We start from the raw sequence: 12,112 nt of genomic DNA on the forward strand, positions 1-12,112 counted from the left end.
GTTCCTGCATTATTTTCCTGAATTCTTCCAATTTTTTGTCTGTATTTTCCATGAATTTGTCTATTTTTTCCTCATGTTTGTCAGCTTTTTGCCTCAGCTCTTGAAGAATTGTGAGTATTAGAGATTTGAATTCCTCATCACGTAGTTCTAGTGCATTTTCTTCCATTGGAGAGTCATCTGGTGTTTAATTTTGGTCACCTACTGGAACCATCCTGTCCTGTTTTTGTAAATGTTTTGATATTGTCTGCTGTCTTCTGGGCATTCAGTAGTTATTTTTCTCATTTATTGATTGTAGATTTGTTTGTTTTGTCCTTTTTTTTTTTTAAATTTGACTATGTCTGTGCAGGTGGACTGTGTGTTCTTTGTCGTTTGCTCATCTGTGGGCACAATACTTTTCGCCTCCTTCTCCAACTGGCAGGGTCAGTCACTCAGATATGGTACGGCAGGGCAAGTCTAGCTGAAGACGGGTTACCTGGACGGGTTGTTTGTGGCACTTACTACAGCCACCAGAGAAGGTTGGTAATCAGTCCAGGGCAGGTTCCAGTAGGCCGTTCCTGTGCTGCTTGGTGGAGTGATGTCAAGTGCACGGTGCAGGTAGGCAGTATGCAGCAGGAAGACTGTTATGTGTGGAGCTAATATGGATATGGGAGAGAGGAGAGAGGAACAGGAGACAAAAACATACCAACAAACAAAAAAGAATGTTAGGGGAGCTTGCTGTTGGAGTGGAGAGATGAGAGACTATGAAATGGAGAAAAACAGAAAGGGGAAAAAGAAGAAAAGAAAAGAATGAATAAATTAAAATCGGAAAGGCTAAAGAACCACAAAGTTCCCAGGGATCCCACTGGTGCAGCTATGAGGTCTGGGGAAGTCGCTCTCGGGTGTTGCAGTATAGCCTGGCTTGAAGGCGTAGAGGTATACAATGCCAGGTGTTCAGGGAACAGAAAGAGAAGGAAGATATAACGAGATGAGAAACTGAGTAATGAAGAAAGACAAAAAGGGAAAAAGAGGGAAAATAAAACAAAAGAAATTAAAAAAAGAAAAGAATAAGAAAGGCCTCCCAAAAAACAGAAAAAAAAAACCAATGAAAAAAGAAATTCCCTCAGGGATACTTCTGCATGTCTGTGCAAGCCAAGTGGGAAGTCTCCTTGTAATGCAGCTCTGCCTGGCCAGAAAGGACTCCCAACTCAAGAAAAGGAAAAGAAAAAAAACAAACAATTCAAAACAAACAATAAACCAAATCCCTGGGATCCCACCGGGACAGCAGCCCAGACCGGGCAGCAGCTCCACACCCGAATGGAGCTCCATGGCCCCTCAGGAAGAAGCAAATTTGGCATACGGAGCCAGGTATTTGAGCAAAAGAGGGGGAGGTGGCGAGAGGTAAGGAAGAAATCAAAAGAAGCAAAAAAAAAAAAAAAAGCAACACTAGCAGCCAACAAATGGCACTCAGAGAGCCAGCTAGTGCGGGCTGGTGTAATCCAAGCAGCTGGTGTTTCTCCGACAAGAGACTGTGTTCGCGGGAAGCATAGGGGGCCAAGTGTGGGTGAACAAGAGTAGGGAGTGGGAAAGCATATATCACAAATTACTGGAGCTCTGCATCCCCTCAGGAAGAAGCAAAGATGGCACATGGAGCCATGTATTTGAGTGAAAGGAGGGGGAATAAAGCAACACCAGCAGCCAACAAATAACAGTCAGAGAGCCAGCCCATTCGGGTGTGTGGAATCCAAGCAGCCGGTGTTTCCCGGTCAAGAGATTGTGGCCGCAGGAAGCAGACGAGGCCGAGTCGGGGTGAAGAATGGTGGGGGGTGGGAAAGCGTATATCGCAATTTACTGTTTTTTTGGTCTCCCGCTGGATGCTCCGTGAGGCTGCTTTCTCGTACCCCCTGTTTGCTGGTCTCTGATAGGAGTCCAAAATGGCTGATCCGCATTGCGTTAGCTGGTAGGGGACCTCTGCATGAATCTCTCCTCACTCCCCGTTCTCTGTCAGTTTTCTCACTCCATTTGGTGCTTGGCTGAGTTCTTTATCCCTTCATTTGATGTTTTAGGGTTTCAGGATTGTTGTATTCTCTGTTCAGCTTAGTTTTTCGGATCTTTGCTGTGGAGGGACAGCGTGGTGCTTCTGCCTAGAGCGCCATTTTGCCAGAACCTCCATAACATATTGTTTAATTTGAGCAGGCAAATTTGTTTTGATGGCCATTTGTTTTGTAACAATTTGATTTCATGGTGTCAAATACGTCAAGAACAGATTCATTTATTTTAATAAGAATAAGAAATTTAAATTTGCCATATGAGGCTACCTTTTACTTTAACAATTCATAGACCACCACTTATAAGTATCAACTTGACCACTGATGTGTGCAGTGCATTCTACTTATTGGTTTTGTGTAATTTTCAAGTTTAGTAGTGTTTCATCTTATATTAGCCTTTTATAATATCAAACAAAATGGTTTTATCAAAATTAAGAGACTCTATGAACAAATTGCTAGAGCTTTGATAGTGCAAACAGTTAAGTGCTCTGCTGATTGAAAGGTTGGTTGTTCTAACCCACCCAGCAGCTCCATGGGAGAAAGGCCTGGCAATCTGCTTTTGTAAAAATACAGCCAAGAAAATCCTGTGTTGGGATCTTAAAAGCTTGTGAGCAGCCACCTAAGATACTCTACTGCTCCCACCCCATCTGGAGCAAGGGAGAATGAAGAAAACCGAAGACACAAAGGAAAGAGTAGTCCAAAGGACTAATGGACCATAACTACGACAGCCTCCATTAGCCTGAGTCCAGCACAACTTAATGGTGCCTTGCTACCACCACCGACTGCTCTGACAGGAATTACAATAGAGGGTCCTCGACAGAGTTGAAGAAAAATGTAGACCAAAATTCTAACTCACAAGAAAAGACCAGATTTACTGGCTTGACAGAGACTGGAGAAACCCAGAGAGTATGGCCCCCGGACACCCTTATAGCTCAGTAATGAAGTCACTCCTGAGATTCACCCTTCAGCCAAAGATCAGACAGGCCCATAAAACAAGAGTAAATGGGGCACACCAGCCCAGGGGCCAGGACTAGAAGACAGGAGGGGACAGGACAGCTGGTAATGGGGAACTCCAAGCTTGAGAAGGGGAGAGTGTTGACATGTCATGGCGTTGGCAACCAATGTCACAAAACAATATGTGTATTAATTGTTTAATGAGAAACTAATTTGGTCTGTAAACCTTCATCTGAAGTACAATTAAAAAAGAAAACCCTATGGGGCAGTTTTACTCTGTCACATGGGTTCCCTATGAGTGAGAACTGACTCAATGTTTCCCAACAACAACAACATGAACAAATTGGTCCCAATTTGCCTCAGTTCATTGGCTCCAGGAGTGATATTCCTGGTTCCCTAGGTTTTGACTTAGGTAGAATAAGTTTTCTGAGAAATATACTATTTATTATTATTATGTATCAATGAGGTGGTACAGTTAGGATATTTGTATTCTTAACATTGGGCTTCTTGTCTGATTGTCTGAATTATGCTATAATCTCTTAACAGGTAAATCTGTGTTTACTATTTACCGCTTACAGTATATTCTCAACAAAAAAACCAGAGTAACCCTTTAAAGACATGTCAGATCATATCACTTTTGTGCTCAAAACTCTGTAACTGGTCCCCACCAGAGTATAAGCCAAAGTCCTTACAATGACCTATAAGACCTTACTTGGCCTGCTACCTTTCGTCCCTCTGACCTCAGCTCCCTGCTTTGTTCTCCTGGCCCAGCCACTGGCTTCACTGGGTCAAATATGCAAGGCACTCTGTAGCTCTAAGACAAAGTGGCAGTCGTTTGAACAGATCAAGGGGATACTGAGTGGTTGAAAATCAGAAAAATTATGCATCAAGGTTGTATCCTTTCACCATGCTTATTCAATCTGTACGCTGAGCAAATAATCCGAGAAGCCGTACTATATGAAGAATGAAGCACCAGGATTGGAGGAAGATTCATTAACAACCTGCAATATGCAGATGACACAACCTTGCTTGCTGAAAGTGAGGAGGACTTGAAGCACTTACAGATGAAGATCAAAGACCACAGCCTTCAGTATGGATTACACCTCAGCATAAAGGAAACAAAAATCTTCACAACTGGACCAATAAGCAACATCATGATAAATGGGGAAAAGATTGAAGTCAAGGATTTCATTTTACCTGGATGGACAATCAACAACCACGGAAGCAGCAGTCAAGAAATCAAATGACAGAGAGCGTTGGACAAATCTGCTGCAAAAGAACTCTTTAAAGTGTTAAAAAGCAAAGATGTCACTTTAAGGACTAAGATGTGCCTGAAATTTATGTATAAACATTATAGGAAATTGAGTCACTTCAAGCCTTAGAAAGATTTAGCCAGTTGTGCTTTGGTAAAATCACTTTAGGACTAATAAATCTAGAGACCAGGAAGAGGGTTATTCTACTATGTCTTTGTTCTATACTCAAAACCATTACATGACATTCAGATACGACCACCTGGCTTCAGGCCTCTGCTTGTATGGGTTCATTCACACAAAAGTTTTCTTTTTTTTTGTCTCTGGTATAGTTGAGCTGAGCCAGATCTCCCCCTATTTTGGGAGACTGTCGTGGGAGCAGAAGGGTAAGAGTCTGGTAGCTTTATAATTTCTCCTGCTCACGTATGCGAAAGTGATGGCATTCAATTGTAACGCCACTATCTCATTGAGACAATTCACTCTGTCTTTAGTAGCACCATTGAACAAATGCTAAGCTAATTTACTGGAATTTTTCAAGTATTTTACATTTCGTCTACTCCAACCATGAAATCTTTTTTTGAGACAGTTGCTCAGAGATCTTGGGGGGCTGCTTTCAGTCTACAGTGGTAAAGTTGAGTTGTGACAGAGACTGTGTGGCTTGCAAAGCCTAAAATATTTACTATCTGACCCTTAAAAACAAAAAGTTTGCTGACCTCCAAAACTGAGATTTCCTTCTTGGAATCAACTCTCTTTGGACACTTTTTAATGAACTTTGCTGAGAGTGTGGCAGCAGGTGCTCTGATAAAATAGAAAGAGGCAGGTAGCAAAGAATGGAAGGTCCCAAACACCTACATCACCGGCTTTGTAATTTATTTATTATTGGCTCTGAACTCACACACACCACCAAAACCAAGGATTCCAGGAGTCTGGGGGTACAGGTGTTCCCTAAGCCTCGCTTGGAGCCTCCCTCTCCTGGCAATAAGGATAATCCTGGGGGGAGACAGTGGGTCTGCTGTGGTATTGCCCAGCTTGCCTACCTCCACAATGAGTTTCTTGACAAGTCATAGGATGGCAGAATCTGGATCCTGGAAGATCTCAGTGGGTTGGCAAAACCAAGAAACTAAACCTGTTGTTGTCTGGTTGATTTTGACTCATGGCAACCCCATGTATTACAGAGTAGAACAGTTCCATAGTGTTCTCTTGGTTGTAATCTTTACAGAAACAGATCACCAGGCCTTTCTTATATGGTATCACTGGGTGGATTTGAACCACCAACATGTAGGTTAGTAGTCAAGGGCAAGCCATTTGTGCCACCCTGGGTCTTTTGTCATCAGTTGGCAAGGAGGCCAAATGTAACAAAATGAAGTCAAACTGGAATAAGTGCAAGATTGTGTCCTTAGATTAAAAAGAAAAAAATCAATGCTGTAAGTATCCATTTTAGGATGATAAAGATTAATTACAGCATCTGAGAAAAAGAATTAGTGGCTTTTGTAGACAGAAAATTCATATTATTAGTCAATGATGTGATTCTCACAAAATGGATTTGATTCCAGGCTACAGTAACAGAATTTTGGAATCTGCAACTAGTGAGATGAGGATCCTACTTTCTCTGTGCTGGACAAGCAGGCCTGAGATATTATGCTAAGGACACTGTGCTTTAACACAATGTAGAGTACAGCAGGGAAGGACCTCTGGTTGCGCAGTGGTTAAGACCTTGGCTGCTAACCGAAAGGTCAGCAATTTGAACCCACCAGCCCCTCTGCAGGAGAAAAGATCTGGCGCTTTGCTCCCATAAAGTACAGCTTTGGAAACCTTATGGGGGCAATTCTACTCTGTCCTATAGGGTTGCTATGAGTCAGAATTGACTCCAGAGCACACAACAACAAGCACAAGAGACGAGAGATTGAGTATCTAGGGTGATGGTTGTATCAAAGTGAGGTCAGTGGGACAGTGGGAGTTGTCTTCCCTTCTTACCCCCAGGGTATTTTATCACTGAAATTGTTTAGATACTGGCATGTGTGATAATATAAAGTAGACTGACTTTTAGTTGATCTTAAGATTGTTTTTAAATTCTCTACAGCGTACCCCCAATAAGCGTACCCCCTTATTGCCTGCCCCCAGGGGAGACTGCTCCTACTTCCTCTCTCCCCTTGATAGGACACTGGCCCAGGGCACTGTATGTACCTGTGGTGCCTCTAAGCTAGTCATGAAGTAGTGCTGTCTGGACTGTCTCCAGGCTGTTTTTAAGACATGGTAGTCAGTTGGGAGAATCATGGCACATCCAGTCCTACCTCTTCATTTTGCAGAGAGTTGAAGTGATGTGCCCAGGGTCATAGAGATGGTCAGTGGATGGGTGGGGAAAACCCAGCTCCCAGGCTCTCAAGCCAGAGACTTGTTTGTGAACCTTGTGGCTTCCTTGAAGGCAGGATGGGAGGGTGCTGAGGGAGGGGTACATCCATGGCTCAAGGAGACATGCTGCTGTCTATGGGAGTCATCTCCTCAGAACTATCTCCCCAGCAGCTGGAACACAAAACTCTCCTCTCCAGTAACTCCAGGGATAGAGTATGAATCGGAGTCTAGGGGGCTTCTGGAGGTACCATCCTGGCCCTTGATCCACTGATGTGGTGAAGTGAGAAGAGCATTTGGCAAGAATCAGAAGGCAACATGTTAGTTCCAACAATAACAGCAATAGCAGCAGCAGCAACAACAACAGCAATAATAATAACTACTACATACTGAGTGCTTGCTGTTAGTTGCCATTGAGTTGGCTCCTACTCATAACTACCCTATGTACAACAGAATGAAATGTTGCCCAGTTTTGTATCATCTTCATGATCGTTGGTATGCTTGAGTCCATTGCTGTGGTCACTGTGTATTTTGAGTGCCTTCCAACCTAGGGGGCTCATCTTCCAGCGCTATATCAGACAATATTGTATGGTGATCTATAGGGTTTTTATTGACTAATTTTCAGAAGTAGATCACCAGGCCTTTCTTCCTAGTCTGTCTTAGTCTGGAAGTTCCACTGAAACCTGCTCACTGTGGGTGACTCCGCAGTTATTTGAAGTCCCAGTGGCCGAGATTCCAGCCTCATAACAGCATGTAAACCACCACAGTATGACAAAATGACAGACAATGGTGGACTGAGTGCTTACCTATAGGTTAATACTTACTGAGTTCTTAATATGTATGCAAGCTCCATGCTAAGCACTTTTTAGCTCACTCAAGCCTCTCAACAATCTTATGCAGTAATTTCTCTTATTATACTCATTTTAGAGAAGATAAAATTGAGGCTGAGAGAGATTAACTAAACTGTCAAGTTCACTCAGCTAATGAGTGGCTCAGGAAGGGCCAGGATTTAAATCCAGGCTATATGACCCCAAGGTCCACTTTTAACTAATGAGCAGGTTGTGCTTGGTCCTGGATGGCATCACAAGCTCCTGTTCCCCCAAGCCAGGCATCCAGGGGTCACTGGGAGCACTATGAGTTCCTTGCTGCTTGAACTGTTGCCACTGCCTCTGATGCATCCTGTCAGCAGATATTTCTTGAGTCGTATATCATGTGTCCTGCAGGCACAGACAGGACATCAGCTATGCAAAGATGGAGGAGAAGCAACCTTTGTCCTTAGGGAACTCGCCATGGGCTGCGGCAGAAAGACAGGGTATGACAATGCTACCCCCAGAAGATCAGCTCTAGGGCAAGCATTCCCTTTAACTAACCCAGGGCCGTCAAAACCCAGTATTTATTAATAATTACCTTTGTATTCTCCAAAGATTCTGCTTCACTTTGGAGAGAGTGGACCAAGAGAGGAAGGACAGAGAGAGAAAAAGAGGAGAATCTTCATTCCTGGAGCAAGAAGGCTTTAAGCACTCACCTGAGCAGGCCTTCGTTTATAGATGTGAAGGGGAAACAAGATGTTCTCCCTCAGTTAAGGTTTGTAGCATTGAATTATTTTCCATCTTCCTTTGAAGGACACAGAGAGCAAAATAAAACGACTTTGGGCTGAAAGTAACCTCTTGCTGTTTTACAGAATGACTAAGGCATCTAAACTTGTAGCAGGAAATTAAAGAACTGAAAGGAAATTTAGGTTCCTCTGATTCCGTACAGAATGGAGCAAGGAGAAACAAAACCACAGGTGTGTTCAGACAATCAGGTACATCTCCTGAGGGACTCTTATATTTGGGTTATCATGGGTCTAGTTCATGGTCCTCAGGATTTGGAGTAAAATTAACCTAGCGAATAGAACTTCAGAAAGTTGATTTGACCAATTTCCCCAAAAGCAATTGGGTTATAGTGAATAACCTCCCAAGATATTTGCTTGCAAAGTCAGAGAGCTAATGTATTTATTTCTGGTGTGTATGGGGTCATATTCTATAAAGAATATTGCCCAGTGGCAGGAGGCTAGCTGTAGATGGTAGGGGCTTGTGAATAAAGATGGAGAGTAAAAGAGGATTTGGATATTCTCAAGGGATGTTCTGTCAAATCTAATAAATGCCTTTCGTCAGTCAAAGAAATTTTGGTTTATAGAACCAGCAATGCTATGGGTAGTCCTTGGAACACGAGGAAATTCATATTCTTGCTTGCCTTTCTCCAGGCTCATTGAGGGCCATCAAGATATTTTTCATACCTGTCAAGACTCTGGCTGTAGCAGGCCAGGCATCCAGGGGTCAGGGCAAGGGGAAGCTCTTCCAGAGGTAGCTCAAAGACCTTGGGCCAGTTGTTTATCCCTCTGGGTATGGTCTATGGGGTCCCTGGGTGGTACAAGTGGTACTGAAAAGTTGGCAGTTCAATCCACCCAGAGGTGTTTTGGAAGAAAGGCCTGTCAATCTACTTTCAAAAGATCACAGCCATTGAAAACCCTATGGTGCAATTCTACTCTGCACATATGGGGTTGCCATGAGTCAGGAACCACTGAAAGGCAACTGATTTGATTTGTTTTAGTTTTGGTGATGACCTAACCCCAGGTCAATTAATGGAAGAGTCAGTTTTTTTCTACTTCTCTTTCTTCTGGACTCTTGTCTAGCCCACAAACCTGAGGAGAATTAAGGTACTGAGCTTATGGAGAGATTTAAGCAGAAGCTGGAAATTACCTGCCCTGGATACCGTGAAAGGAATTTTTTGGACTCAGTTTAAACTGTAAGGTCTTTTCAAAATCTCAGTCTATGAGTTTAGGTGTCTGTGCCTTATGATCTTACTTGAGAGCTCGCAATTCATGCTTTTTAAATCTGACCCCACTTCCTGGAACTTCAGATTAGCTTCTTCCTGTTTAGGGATAGCAGGGACCTAGGAGAGCCCAAGTGATTAATTTTACAGACCAGGAGACAGAGATGGACGGGCTATACCAGCTATTTACTGGTGGTGTGGTCTTGGGAAAATTTCTAAACTACTCTGAGAGTTATTTTCTACACTTACACTTTAGGCTGTGAAATATTTTAGAATATCAGGCCTCTTAGTTGACTAGATATTAGTGGAGTAACCTACTCCAATTTTAAAGAATATAACTGAAAGGGCCAGGGATCCTTGTGAACACTGAAACTCATAGTCAATTCCTCCCCGTATTCCCCACTGGCACCGGATCTGGTCTGATTTAAGACGTCATGACTCAGAGGCAACCTGAGATCTGAAAGAGTCAAATCACTGCTACTTCGGTATGTGGCCATCAGCATTGCCTGCTAATTGCTAGGGGTAGTGCTGCTTATGAAATGTGCTGCATTTGGTGGTAAATTTTGGAGGGAGTCCCTAGCTAGTGTAAATGGTTAAAGGTTTGACTGCTAACTAAAGGTTGGTGGTTGAAGTCCACCCAGAGACACCTTGGAAGAAAGGTCTGAGAACAGTAACTGGTTCTTAGAAAAATACCACAGATTCAGTCAGCCATTGAAAACACTATGGAGCACAGTTCTACTCTGACACACATGGAGCTGCCATGAACTGGAATCAACTCCGTGGCAACTGGTTACTGGTTAATTTTCGGAGGGAGGGTAAGGAACTGCCACCCCTACCAGCTCTGTGATGGTGTAGTTGCTCTTCTCCTTAGAAGTCTTAGATCTTACAGATGCCTGGGCTCTGTAAGATGAACTTGAATTTTTTGTTATTTGAAGAAAAAAGCACTTTACATCCCCAAACCAAACCACCAATATATGTAGAAGACACTGTTGTTCCAACACGTTGATTTAAAACTACTTCATGTTTTATAGAGTCAAAACCTCTCTGCTGGTGGCTTGTGGAGAAGACCTGAACAATGGAGACTGCTGCTGGGTTTTGTAGGTGTCAGACCACATCTGGACCTGTAAAGTTTATGCCCCACAGACCTAGGTAGAGCTCACTTCTGCTCTCTGCTCTGTGGTAACTCTGGAGGGGAAAGGAAGCAGGGAAGCCTCTGTCCTGTTGTGGCTGACTGTACTTTCCAACAGGCCAGGCCTGAAACTTGGGCTCTGCTTGTGGCCCACCAGCCATGCCACATTCAGGCCAGTCTTCTCGGATGGGATGTCAGATTGTGATCATGTGCCTAGCATTATTGTGAGATGTGTAGCTCCCTGCCAAAGGCTTGTCTGGGGAAACTTAGGAGGCTTCTACTCTTACGCTGGAATTCTGAGCATCCAACGGTAGGGAGTAGCTAGCTTTCTAATAAACTTCTTTCTCATAGCCTGACACAATCTCAGTGATGGTTGAAATCATAATGATCTCAGGAGAGACAACATGGCCCTGTTCTGTTGTGTAGAGTTGTGGTTCCATGATCTGATTGTTCCTCTCAGGTCCCAGACCCATCACATGGCCTTCTTAGAAAGACATGAGTCATTGGATTTAAGGCCCACACTACTTCAGTATGACCTCATCTTTATTGTGGGTAAAGGAGAACACTAACTTGTTCCCAGAAGGATACTATAGATACAATTGTTAACCCAAGAATGTTCCCTATCTCCTTTCCTTTCTTACCTCCACTCACCCATCCTAGTAAGACCAGTTTTTGTCAGTCTGGATTTTGGTGGTTTTGAGATGCAAAATTGGAAATTGGGTAGTGAGAAAAAATGGGAAGAGTCAGGAAGGTTAAGTTAAACTGGGAATGAAGGCCAAGAGAAAGTTCTCTGTTGTTTGGGCTAAGTAAAGGAGTTTAAAGTTTGAGGTACTAAGTCTGAGCTACTTCTGCATATGTTAACATTGAAAGGTGGAAAAACTGGCTTTTGGACAAGGTTGCTATGGTTCAAGATCTGCACCTCTTTAGTGCAACTTGAGAGACACGGGATTGGGATTCCTCTGTATCATTTGGCAGTTGATTGCACTTTTTTTTTTTTTTAAATATATGACTTGTGTAGAGACTGGGCTAAGTGGGAGCTCAGAATTGGTAGATGTGATACTTTCTGCTTTCTTTCCATCTGGCTGTCTCCATAGACTAGTTTTCCTATAATTTGCTTTACGCTTCCACTGAAAGCAGACCAGATTTGCAAGGTACCCCACATCTCACCTCCACCTTGACCTCAGAACCTACTTGTGTAGTAGGAGAGGCTGTATATCGCCTCATGAACAATTATAATATCTGTCAGAGTGTGTTGTGATTATTTATGGGACCATATCTTCAAATGCTCTCTGACCATCTTGAGGTTAGTGACCACCTTATCCTTCTCAGTGTATTTTTTAAAACTTTTTATTGTACTTTAGATGAAGGTTTACAGAACGAATAGTTTCTCATTAAACAGTCAGTACACATATTGTTTTATGACATTGGTTAACAACCCCACGACATGTCAACACTCTCTCTTCTCAATCTTGAGGACCTTTTTTTTGGTGAAAATATACATAGCCAAATTTACACCATTGTGAAAGTTTCTCCATGTACACTTCAGTGACATCGATTACATTCTTCAGGTTGTGCTGCTATTCTCACTATTCTTT

General features: G+C 42.9%; 1 pseudogene; it reads right to left on the minus strand.

The window, feature by feature from the left end:
- LOC101347018 (60S ribosomal protein L32 pseudogene) overlaps window positions 1-11,172 on the minus strand; it is a 29,164-nt pseudogene extending 17,992 nt beyond the window's left edge.
- Between the last annotated feature and the right edge of the window lie 940 nt (window positions 11,173-12,112).

The sequence above is a fragment of the Trichechus manatus genome, unplaced genomic scaffold, assembly GCF_000243295.1.
Source record: "Trichechus manatus latirostris isolate Lorelei unplaced genomic scaffold, TriManLat1.0 scaffold00091, whole genome shotgun sequence".
In the NCBI taxonomy this organism is placed as follows: Eukaryota; Metazoa; Chordata; class Mammalia; order Sirenia; family Trichechidae; genus Trichechus; species Trichechus manatus.